Here is a 13,092-nt window from a genome sequence, read left to right as displayed (position 1 = left end):
GCCGCGGGGAAAACAAGAGACTGCAAACAAATAATTTAAATGCTTGCCAGCATTCGGTTAAAAACGGAATGCAGCTCCGTTGAACTAATTGTTAAATCAACGATAAAGAGTGAAACATTCCATGCAACGAAATGAAACGATGGCACGATGGCAAAAGGCAGATTCAAAGGAGCAAAAATATTTTTGTGCAAAGGGGGCAGCGGGCATTTAATTCGCATACAGAAAAGAGGATTTGGGATTTCGAGTCGAGATTGTTGCAGACGCAACTGGAGTTGCTGTTTCTCTGGTTTTTGCTGCCACTGCCGCTGCTGCTGCTGCTGTTGCTGATGCTGCTGCGGTCTTCCTGCCGTTACGCTTTAACTAAATTGCGGTGTTTGCGGCCAGCTGCCGCCCACTGCACTGCACTGCCACGACCCCTTTTAATCCCCGCGCATGTGACTGTGTGTGTGTGTGCGTGTCGGTGCGCCGGCAACAAACACTCAAACAATTAAAAGTAAAAATTCTGCAAAAGTTTTCGCATTAGTTTTGCGTTGATGATGCGCTCCAAGTTGCCGCCCGTCGACAGCGGCTACAGAAATTAGCAGCAGCAACTAATGCGCATACGGACTGCTTACAGCAGCGGTCACGAGAGTAGCAGTCGAAATAAAAATAATTCAAATATTATTCAATCAGGTCTATAAAGTTAGTTCCTGCCAAATATATTAAATTTATAAAATTTTACTTGAAATTTTTACCACAGGTTAATGCATATTTTACCTAAGAACAATACGAACATTTCTGTATTGTATCAATGCTTAGTTTTGAAAACATACTAGATGGGCTAAGTTCTTTCTCCATCACAAAAACTCCTTTCGAGCGACTCGACAATGCCGCTACTGTCACTCAGGAGCGCCTTCATTCTCCTGACCGCAGCTGTCCCTCGTGTGTCTGCGCTGGTGGATGACGCTGGGGAACCCCAAGCGCGAAGCCAAACGCCCTTCCGAACTCGTTCGCCTGTGCTTAATGCGGCGCGTCAGTGCCAAGTGTCGCGGTTGCAGAATAACGCTTCAGTTGGCCCGCCCGATTTCGGCACTCGGGCAGCATTTTCCGCCATTTTTGTGCTCCTGGCAGTCGTTTCTCCTTTGGCTTTGCCCGTGTTACCCCGTCCTTCCTCGGGCTATCCCGCTTTTCCGCCGCCCAACCACAGCCGCAAGTCTTAAAGTGCCCTGGGCTGGATGCCTGCAACACCTGGAACAACTGAAGAGCTGCTGGTTTTGGCTGAGGTGAACCAAAAAAGCGGTGGCCCAGGCATTTAGAGCGCTGCCAGCGTTCGCAGAGCGTCAACTCGACGGAATGATCGATCTGTTGGCCAGCCCGGTTCGTTTTGGCCGTGTCTGAGTGGCATACGCATTGATGGACACAGCATGCTAGGGATGCCAAGAATGCCAGCTTGGCCGGATCGGGTGCCCGGCCAATCAGGACACGCCCTACTGCTCCCTTGAATCGACAAGTCGACAAACCACCGATAACCACCAAGGAGGCCCTGCAGCCAGACCTTTTGTCTGCTTCAATTAGGCTAATTAGATGTAGGTAAACATAATTGGCCAAACTAATTTACGATTCTCTGGCCAGATGCTGCTGGACAGATTTCCGTGTGATTTGCGCCTGCACTACGAAAAAAGTCAATGAGAAGCCAAGCCATTGAGCTAGTATGAAATAAAATAAATTATATATCATGTATCTCACTCACCACGTGAGTATCTCCTGCCACTATTCACATTGAAATCAAATGATGACTAACCATACCCGTATAAATGTGGATAGATTTCTCCGTGTATCAATTTAATTCACATGAAGGGAGGGAATACCCGGTCTTAGCTCACGTAGCAATCCATTGGACACACAATGACACATCGATGACATTGACAAATTTTAAGATTAGTGTCCGACAAGAAGGGCAGCAAACTTCATTAATTTAATGACAACAAATTGAGTACGAGTTCGGCCGAGAGTCGAAGATGGGCATAAATTGTATTGCACATTTATGAGGGAGCTGGGCCAAAACGGGGGTCCAGCCATTTAGTCGGGGTTTGTAATGGACTCAGGGCCCATAATTATCATAATCGAATGTCTCTTGACAAGGCCAATCGGCAGTTACTAATTGGCCATATTAATGCCGACACGGCGACCTGCTAATTGCCGGCTTGGTTTTTCGCCCTAATCTCGAGGGTTTTTCGGATGCGATTCAAACGGTTCGAAAGGCGAAATAATTTATGACTTTACGACGCGTAGTAATTGCAAAAGTTTTAATGAATTTTAACTATTTACGCTACACGTATGAGCCATTTCATATTTGGCCTTTGCGCACAGAAAGTTTTATTGCCATTTGCAGCGCTGATTTTCCGCTTTGAAATGCGCTCCGAGCTGAAAAGTATACCATATATATCCATATATATAGGAATTTCCCGGTGAATGGGAACGCAGGGGGCTGAAGTCGGAAAAGACGGCCTTAAATGCAGTTAACGAAGCGTTCAAGGTTACCCATCCAGGCAGTCGGAGCATAAAGAACACCGGGAGCATGAGTTGCACTTTAAGCAGGCAAATTTATTTCGCACGACTTGTGCAAAGACATTCGCACAATGTCCTGTAGAAGTGGACAAGGACAGGATGCTAGGCCTGTTTAAGGGATGGGAAGTAAAGATAAAAGATACACGATTTGTGACAACCAGAAATACTTCTCTGAAAAATTCCTAATGTTATAAGGAAGTTTTAAAAGTATTAGAGTATTAAGAAAGAAATTAATTCGTCATTCAAATCATATGCAAAATTAAGACGTTGTATAGGTAAAACTTTATTCCATAATTAAAATGAAACAACAATAAAATACATTTTTTATTGATTAGAAAAGAATATAAAAACAATGATTGCGTAGCAAAAGCAAGGCATTTCTCCCACTGTGCCACAGAAACTCACCTCACCATTTTGCGAGTGTCATGGCCATATTTACGTTATCATTTTTCCAGCATTTCATTCTGCGAGTCACGTTGCTGTCATTGCCTGCTGAACAATAAATATGGGCTGTGTGGCAGTGTGGCAATGGAATATATCCCAGTGGGTACTGTGCCACAGCTTGTTTGGCCAGCGATTAAATTGACCGCTGCAAATTGTCACAAGTGCTTACCTAATAAAACGTTATCATATTTCATTGATTTCGACCTTTAATTACCGGCCGGCGGCATGTGTAAGCCATTTGAGCTGCGGCCTGGAATTAGGCGATGTAATGAGCAATTTGCATTTGGCCTATGAACATTCGAATTGGCCAATTGCGCTGCGGCGGCTCAATCATTAATTGCATTCGGGGCCTGGGGAAAAGTTTTTGTCAGACGTCCCCGACAAACTAATTTAAAAGTCGAATAGAATTTGCAAGTATTTCGCCAGATAGTTTCTTTTGCACTTCCTTTGTTTTTCCTTTTATTTTTTTTCAGTTTGTTCTCCTTTTTAGTCGAGGAACTCCCAGAGGAGCAGAGCAATATGCAAAACTGCCAGACAGCTCGATAGATGGATAAACTGGCAGGAGGAGCCAGTCGGGCGGACAGGATCGAGGGGATTGGGGATTGGGGGTCCAAAGTCGGAACAGACGGCTAGATTTGCGTGTCGAAAGTTGGCTGGCTGGCCTTTTAAATTGGCGCTTAAGTTGAAATTGATTCATTTGGACAACGGCAAGCCCGGTGGTGCTGGCGGTGTCCCGCCATTCCGAACTACTTACATGCAGCGGCGCGATAATTTAATTTATTTTCAAACTCAATTTCACGAATTTTTTTCGCACGCTCGCGCTTTTGACTTGATTTTGTGCATCTCTCTTTTCACTTTGCAATACCCTAGGCGGTTGTATTATCACTTTACGAAAGATTCAAAGCATTTAAAATCTGATTTAAAATTTCATAAACTTATTTATATTAAAAACCAAAAAACCATTGCCTCATCTAAAAAATCGTATTATTTATTTTCTCCTGCCCTTTTGAGATTTAATGAAGTAACATTTTTCTGGCGACCTAAAAGGGTGCTTCCTAATTCGATAACCGCTGGCCGTATCCTTCCGCTTCCATTTAACGTTGCCATGCTGCCCAACCCAAACGAACCGAACTGACTAAAACAGAGAGTGGCAGCGAGAACAGAGATCCGGGGACTGGACTTCATTATGTTCAACCGGCTGTCCGGCGGATTGCCCAACCCCGGCGCCAAAACACCATTCCGCCCCTTTCGAATGCCCGTCGAGAAGTGGAATTCACGCTAAAACAGTAAAAATTGCATTGTTTTTCCCGGAAAAGTCGGGCTAGGATGGGACTGTGTGGAAATGTGTTGCGCTGCTTTCAAACGAGAAAGATCCCAGTAGCTGGAGCAGCAGCAACTGCAGCAACCTCGAAATGGAAATATTTTCATTCTGATTTATTTCGCCTCTCCTCACCTGGCAATTAGTTGAAACTCATTGAGTGGGCCTTGAGCTTGAGAGTTGGCCTGCGGCTTTTCAGGGAGTTGGCCAAATTGAATTTGCCACTCGTATGCAAACACACATTCATCTCTTGGATGCACTTTTCATCTTTTCATCATCGCCGCGCACTTGGGTATAGTTTTCAAATGGAAGGGGTGGCAGTTTTGAATCACATTTTCGGGAAATCGACCTGAATTGCCAACGCCATTTGGCGTTTGGTGGAATAGTTCACTGCTTTGGTGTAATTAAGCTAGATGCCCGTTTCAATGGGCTTGAATTAGTGATTTAAATCAGCTATTGTCCAAAATTTCATTGGCTCTGTTTGTATTCTCGGCGATTTTTAAAGGTTTATCAGATATAATTATGATTAAGACATTAAATCTTTATAAAATATCAACTTATGACTACAAATATTTAGAATAGTAGAATAATGAACAAATATATGTTGGCGAGCAAAATCTAATCGCAGCCAAAGGTTTTGATTGATGTGTAAACGGATGGGAATAACATATTCCTTATGCCCTCTGTAAAATTAAACAGATATTAAATAGAAACGAAATAAGAGAAAACTATAAAGCATTACTTAACTTGCGACAATGGTTGTTAACGGTCAAAATTTTTCCTTTTTTGCACTGTCTTAGAATTTCGAATAAAGCGCCTTGACCTTCCATTATAAAATGAGTGCACATAAGGCCAAAAACCGCAAATATCCAAACGTGCATTACGGTTTCCAGAATAAAATACCTAGTGGTATAGCTTATAGTATATTTCCTACCGATTCTAATTGCTTCTAATTGAAAAGCCATGCGTGAATAATAAAATGTCAAATATGAAACAAAGGTCATTTGCATCGTAACAGATATACTTTAAGGCGTATGTATCTATTACATACTTTTGAACGAATCTATTATATCCCTTCACTCTACGAACTTAATTAATTAATAAGGGAGAAGTTACTTAAAGTGCCGCAAGAAACTCTAGATATTTATTGAATGTCATTCCTTAAAGCGTCGCGATTATAAAAGCTTAGCTGTGTGTACTTCTTTTCGAGTTTGAGTTCGTGTTTCTGTTTGGGTGTGAGACACTTAAGTCCGTGTGATTGATTGCCTGTAAAATATATTATATTCGCGTATTAAATTTATTGACATTCCCGCGCAAATAAATCACGACTTGGTGTGACATGACAGCGCATCGGAAGTGAGGAAAGTGGCGAGTGTCTGCCAAAGGATTTTCTCGCATTATCGCAACGCAGAGGGTTTGGAGGTGATTTGCCCCCCAAGCTAGGAATGACTTTAAGGGGCCCTTTTCACTTTGAGTTAAGTTTGCTTAAACTTATGATGAGTTTCGATTCGTTAAAAACTTGATTATGTTAGGTCAGGTCATGGACTTGCATAAACATACTCCTAACCGTTAGCTAACTTTCTTCCATTATTTGTTTTAATAGAATTCCACATACACAGAATGTACGGCCACTTACTGGACACCCCAAACACCTTGCCCTAAATGCACTGAAAAATCTTTTTTCGTTTAAAAATATATGCAAACAAATATGTGTTTGATTTCCATAAACTTTTTTATGCGTCCTAAGTTGATCCTTAACATAACATAAAATCGAGAAAGAGAAATAACTTTGTGCAATTTTTCCGAGTGCTTCTATTTTCAGCTTTGACTTGCTGAGAGCCGCAAAGTCCGCTGGCGGCAAAAGGCAAAGTAAATCCTGGAAAATGCTGCTTCTTCTGGCCAGGCTTACACACTCGACCCAACTCTAGTTGCTGTTTGTGTTGTTGTTTGGCAGCATTTCTCAGCAAATTAGATTTGGCAACTTAAACTTTTCTATAACTTTACTCATGTAGAACTTAAGCCTTTTTCGTGTAGTTTTCCAAGAATTTCTTATTAAATTAGCTACTTTTTCAAAAGAAACGAACCCGCCACAAGCGGCCAAGGAATAAAAAGGGACCCAAAAATATGTACGAGAATTCTTGGGGTTCTGGGAAATTGTGCCCCTGCAATCATGAGTGAGTTTCGGATGTGTGTTGATGCTGAAAAGTTTACTACACGATTTCGGACTCGGACACACACGCAAAAGTTGCAATGACAAGAAAGCCTCGACTTCGAATTATCAGCAGCATTTGGATAGCGAAGTTTTGGCCCAAATTGAATAGCTAATTGATTATGTAAGCCGGCAGTTCGGAATAGACTTTAAGCAGATGGCTCGCCCTCGTTTCTGGCATTTTTTTTTTCGTTTCGGTTTCTGGAAGTCCTTTGGCCAACTTGTCAGCGGTGGCTACTGCCTGCTTTTTGGCTTTTTGGCCATGGGCCAAGCCAAAAGTGTCCTGTTTTGTGGTATGATCTTATCTCAATGCCTGCACCCAACAACATTGTGTTGTCACCGGGCTTTGTGTGTGGGTCGCTATGTTTCGGCCTTGGCATCTTGACTTGGCCATAGATGTGGTAGCTATGGATGTGCCTTGTGCCTGGTGCTCGGTGCCCTGTGCCTGCCCCCTTGGCATTTTCCCCTGGGCGTTGGCACAATTTGGCTGCAACTGCTTGGAAAATGACAGAAACTAGAGAAACTACAGCTGGTGCCCCGTTGTTGTGGGTCAGAATTTAAGTTGCAGGCGCACTTAGGACGCATAATGATAACCCTTGACTTTCGCAAAGGCAGCAGCACAAAGCAGTACAGTGCGGAACATAACAGAGGAGCCGAGTACGAACAATCCGAACAAGTGGGCCTAACGAGTGAACAGCTTTTTATGCGTGAGCCACTGACTGGCAAATGATGTCAACGAGAAGTTGCATGCCCCACACAAACGGCAGACTGGGGCACATCAGCAATAAGAATTCACTTACAAAATACTTTAGTTATGACTCGAGTGTTTGTGTAATTTGGACTGTATATAAATATATTTCTCAGCAAAAGCTCGTCCAAATTATACTTTTACTAGGTTTTTTCCATTTTCTAGACAGTAAATTATTTGAATTCGTTTCAAATACATATATTTCTTCAGTGTATGCATATGCCAGCAGGCAGCAGACGCTCAAGTGCCTTCAGGCATTGGCAAATACTTGTAAATCACAACACAGCCCAACGAATGCGTCATTGCGGTGGGATGGCTGGCCTTGTGGGTGGCTGGGTGGTTGGGTGGTTTTGGTGGTGCGTGGCATGCCTAAAAGCATGCAAATGCCTTTGTAAATGGTGCTAATTTGAGTGACAGCCACAATTGCCAGCCACTCGACGGCATCCGCACAATTCTCGTCTCGAAGCCAAAGAAAGAATAACCACATACATGCAATGCCATTCGTTGGCTTAAATTTAAAATCAAGCACTTTCGGGCGAAAGGCGTAAATGGTTCACATTTAGGAGTGTAAAGGCAGCTCAGTTTCGGGGCTTAAAAAAATGAACCGACTCAATGGCATGCCATATAATATTTTATGCTGATAAATTGCCTTTTTTATTGCATTTGCTTTTGAGTGAAAACATTTTCTTGGCGTTGCTGGTTGGTGTGGGTGGTAGACGGTCGATGGGGGTGGCAGGTCAACGGTCCCGCCGAGAAATATGGCAGTGCTTGAAGAATTACACTACAATATTTTTTAAAACTTTACTTTATGCAATTCTATCTTGTTTAGATCTATCGATATATTTCTGTATGCCTACTTATCTTTAATTTAATTATATGAAGCACCTACATATATCGTATATTTTATTATAGAAAGCTTGCTCATTTCACCTCCACTTTGTATAATTTTTTCTCAGTGTATATCTCCGATGACTCGCTGCCTCTAAAAGGCAGCTGGCAAAAGGCAGGAAAAGGCAAGAGACGACAGCCAAAGAAGCAACCGCCGCATTTCGGGTCGCCTTGGTCGTTTGTTATGTAGCTGATGTTTGATTATTATGTTTGATGGCATTCGCCAGTGCTAGGTCCTGGCTTTGATGAATGATCCAACACTTTGCGGCAGGCAGTCGGAGGAGCTGGAAACTGGAAGCTGGACGCTGGAGACTGCCAACTATCCGCCGGAGCAGCAACAACTTGTCCGGCTTTCATCTTCATGTTTCTCCAGCTGCGAGGGTCGCCGAGCGTGAACGGGTTGGGTTAACCCTTCACAATAACTTTAGCTGGACAAATTAAGAAAATTGAGTATATTATTTGTGAGTTAGCCACTTTTTTGAAGATTTTTAATATGTAAACAAATATTACGAGAATCTTAGTCTCATAATAACTAGTCACCTAACTGGAATATCTAATCTGCGAGTAAAGCACTACATTTTAATCTTTATCGTTCCTTTCTTATGAACGCACCAGCTTAAGATTCCCTTGCCCTTAAAGATTGCTTTCAGATTGGCATTTAATGGGTTAAGCCGCCATTTGCCATTTGGCAGGCGGCAAACAAAGCAGAACTGAAATACAAAGCGACTGAAAAAGGACACAAATGCAATAATACCCACTTTGAATTCAATTTACATGCCAGTCCACACACAAAGGCACAAAGTAAATGAGCAGGGCAGCGCAGCGCAGCAGTTGCAAAAATAACAATGTTCCTGCTCCCCAAAAGCCAAAGCTCCAAATCCCTGGCCCAAACCTCCCGCTCTCCCCTCGCCGGCCCATAAGCCCCTGACCGCGCTTTGTCCAATGCTACTTAAAACTAACTTTTGAACAATTCCAACAGAAACAAAAATAAGCGAGTTGAGCGGCGAACTGCCGCCACTGACAACGTTCGTTTAACTGGCATAATGCGAATCGTTTTAAGCGGTCGGACTGGGTTAGCAAATTAATATCACTCACATTTGCTAGATACCATAAATACATTAGGAATATTATAAAAAAAAATAAATAAAAAAATGTATATTGTTTGTTTTAATTCAAATTGTAGCTTGTTAAATTATAGAATTTTAAAGACACTCTGAAACTACCAAATACCTGTGTACGATAAGTAACCCAAGACCCATTCAGCCTACTTAAAATATTTGCACGAATAAAATAAACCTTAATCTTGGCCAGCCAACGCAGTAGCCATCGCAATGCTGAAACTAAAGCGACGTGGTGACCAATGGTAAATGATTGCGTCTAAAAGGTGGCTTCTAACGTACAGTCGAGTGTCCTTTTTTGCGCCTGGTTAGCTAGAGAAATTTAAATGGTAATAGCATTTGCTTTGCCATTGCCATTGCCAGTTGCCCTTGTTGTTGGCCACTTGTTTCAAGTGACCATCAGGGCAACCTTAGTGCCCTTTTGCACCCTTTGGCCATCACCCCCCTTTTAGCCATGCCGATCCAGTCATCTGCGGTCAGAAACGCTAAGCGACATTTGCAGTCGAAGGCTGGAATTTGTGTGTGCGCGACCGTGCTTCTTTTTTTCTAGCCCTCCAAATAAACGCAAATTGTTTTGGCATGAAATATGCACAGTTAATTTTCAATTTAACCCGAAACTCGCTGCAAAGCGACACCCATTCGTCCGCAAAATAAAAAAGGATCGAATGCAAGGAATCCGCGAGCTGAACCGACTGACATTTTAATTGCTGCGGCGTGTGACAATCAATTACGGGGTCACTGCAAGCTGAGACGCTTTCTGAGGGCTTTTAAAAGCCACTTAAATATGCATTCCGATTCGTCGGGATTCGGGGTCCAAAACAAAAAGGAGCAAAAAGTGTGGTGATTGAGAGATGGGGGACAGATACACGACCATTCGCAGTCAAATTGACAGCAGCTGCAATTCCAACTGCCACTGCATTCAATTAAAAAAACTTCATTTGTCCGGAGGTCCTGACAGCACCCTTACCACTCGCACTCGCACTCACTGTCGGTTAAATGCAACAACAGCAATTTCAATAAAAATGTGATTTATACGGTGGGTGGGCCGCATTAAAGTCGTTTATTTTATTATCAACAACGGGGTCGGGCATCGTAAACATAATTTTAAATTAACGACACGCCGCCAGGGCAAACAAATCGCAGCCAAGAGCCAGCCTGGCGTATGCGCAATATTACATAGTTCCTGCTTCCACCATAAACACCTCACTTTTCGCATTGCCTTTTAGGTTTTGCCCCGTTTTCTTCATTTTTCAGCGCCACTCTGCCATATTTCATGTTATTTTTGCTTAGGTGGAATCGCCGGGAAATTATAATGGAGCATAAATTGCGCTTAGATGAGAGGTCAGCAGCAATCGCAGACGCGGCCAACAATTACTGCAGGCCAAGTGCTCATTTGGGCCATAAATAAGTGGCTGGGCCACTTAAGATGTGGTTGGACGCCAACAAAAGTCAAATAAAATTAAATGGTTATTCATACATCTTCCGGGGACATTGAGACATCGAATGTCGGTGCCAAGGCCGCTCAAATTGAAATATGAAAAGTAAATCAACTCGTTTCGGCCTGCGTGATAAATAGGCCCGAGTAAACAGGTCCAAAATAAACAACCATTTTATCGCACACATAGATTCCAATCGATTTGTTTGCTTTAGTTTTTAGCTTTATTATCGTAAGAATATTAAGCTTGATATAATAACAATTCAAGCCGATCAGTGTTCCACCTGCTGCCGTCGAGAGGATTTTATGCCAACCGGATACCAGTTAACTGTTAAGGGCTTAAAACGAGCCGACAAACAATAGAACCCCTGGGGTAATTTATGTAAAGAGCAGTATTTATGCTGTTTCACACATTTGCCTGGGCCATTTATTAAGTACCCCAAACGTGACTTGCAGATAAATCGCTCATCATTCGCAGGCCGGGGAGCGTGTAAATACGAGCGTTTAATAAACTGTTGACGCAATTATTACGCATACGCCGTGTGTGCCACATTCATTAAGTGCCAGCTGGTCGGTGTCCGAATGTGGCCTATTTCTTAAAGCTGGAAATTAAATAGGATTTTAGTAAACCCCATTTGTCACATCTGCGCAATTCATTTTTATTAATAATATTAAAGGGTAAGTCTTAAGTCGAACTCAAAGCGGCAAGGCAGCTTAATGTTTTCCTTTCATAGTTCGAAGCATTATGAAAAAGCTCTTTTATTAAGTTGAACAGAAGTTGTATTTCCTTCATTTTGTATAGCATTGCAGAGCTTCCTTATCGCATTATGCAAATATTCAATAATTTAAGAGTATTTCGATAATGAAAGTGCTGGCAGTGAAGCAAAGGAGAAGACTTCCTTGAATACGTGGCCATCGCGGAAAATGGCGCAAAATGTGCGTATAACGAGTTCCGCTTTTCATGCAAATCAATGCACATTAAGGGGCGGCAAATGAGCCAGGTCTTTGGGGGCGTGGTTAGCGAATAAGTCCTGAGAAGATACCGCATTGAAATGCAAAGCACGAATCGAACAAATCGCATTTATCCAGCAATAAGAGCATTCGCTCACCGGGATCCATTTGAATTATGAGTTGTGTTGTATTTCACACAGCAGCTGATTCAACACAACTTAATGCCCATGTTTAACCCGTGTCGTGCTTTATCTGCATCCGATGCACCCATTTCTATCGCAGTACCCGATATCAAATGCCAATGAACCGCCACAAACAATGGCATGATATCCGCTTCCTTGGCCTAAAACTATGTGTCAATAGCCTACAACAATGGCAACTTTAGCCAATAGCCGCGTGAAGTGATAATGGTAACCGCTACGATGAAATTTGCCAATTTGTTAGAGTTTAAGCTCAATTATCATTAAAATGATGATTTTAGTGACAACATTTTTCTATGAAGCTTAAAAGAGTTTAAAGCTAGGTCTAGTTCATCTTAGGCAGCAAAAGGCACAAGGAAAAATTCAGAGCAGAAAGAAATGGTGGCTTAAAAGGCAACGAAAAGGAAGGTGATCAAAGGACTCAAAGGATATTCCGCGACTCTGGTGTCCATGCAACGGAATACCTTTGCGCAGTACTAGAGATCTCAAAAAAGCCCTCCAAAAAGTATATTGCAGTGGAATTACGTATACGCCGTGTGTGGCGACTGGAAACAAATTAACAGAAACATTTGGTGAGGTGCTAAAGCGTAACAATGCATGCAGTGGAATTAAGTCTCTACTTCCTCGCTGCGGCAGCCATAAAACTAAGGACACACAATGGCAAACAGTTGCCAAAACAGCCAAAAATATGTGTATATATATATTGGGACTGAAAATCAGAGACGGGAATGTTGGCATGGGATTAGCAAGGACATTGTGTGCACAGCGCCTCCCTTGCACTTTCCGGCAAATGAATTGCTATGAAGTGCGAACTGCTGAATGCAAAAAGGATGAAAATCAGTGGCCAAAAGAAAACGAGGGAAAGTGTTCGGGTCTGGGTGTGCACAGAAATCCCAAATCAGTTAAAGCTAAACCAATTTTTGAGCGGCTTGTGATTTTGCATATCAAAGTCATCAAATATTTATTACAAAATGTCAGCTTGTTGTTCCCTAGACACATGTCACTCCCACAGATACTTGCGGCTGATGCCTCTATCTCCTCCTCCACCCCACACATAGTATCTATCCCCATCCTGTACATTTTCTCCGCTTTCCATGGCACAAATATTTATGAATGGCACTTGAGCTGCAGCTGATGACGGGATTGCTGGCAGCTGGGAAAATGAAAACGAAAATGAAAATGAGAAAAATAGCAACTAAAATCTCAAAGGGACATGCAAATCGAAATGCCAGCA

The sequence above is a fragment of the Drosophila mauritiana genome, chromosome 3R (genome assembly GCF_004382145.1).
Source record: "Drosophila mauritiana strain mau12 chromosome 3R, ASM438214v1, whole genome shotgun sequence".
NCBI classification, from domain to species: Eukaryota; Metazoa; Arthropoda; class Insecta; order Diptera; family Drosophilidae; genus Drosophila; species Drosophila mauritiana.
This window is presented reverse-complemented; position numbering follows the sequence as displayed.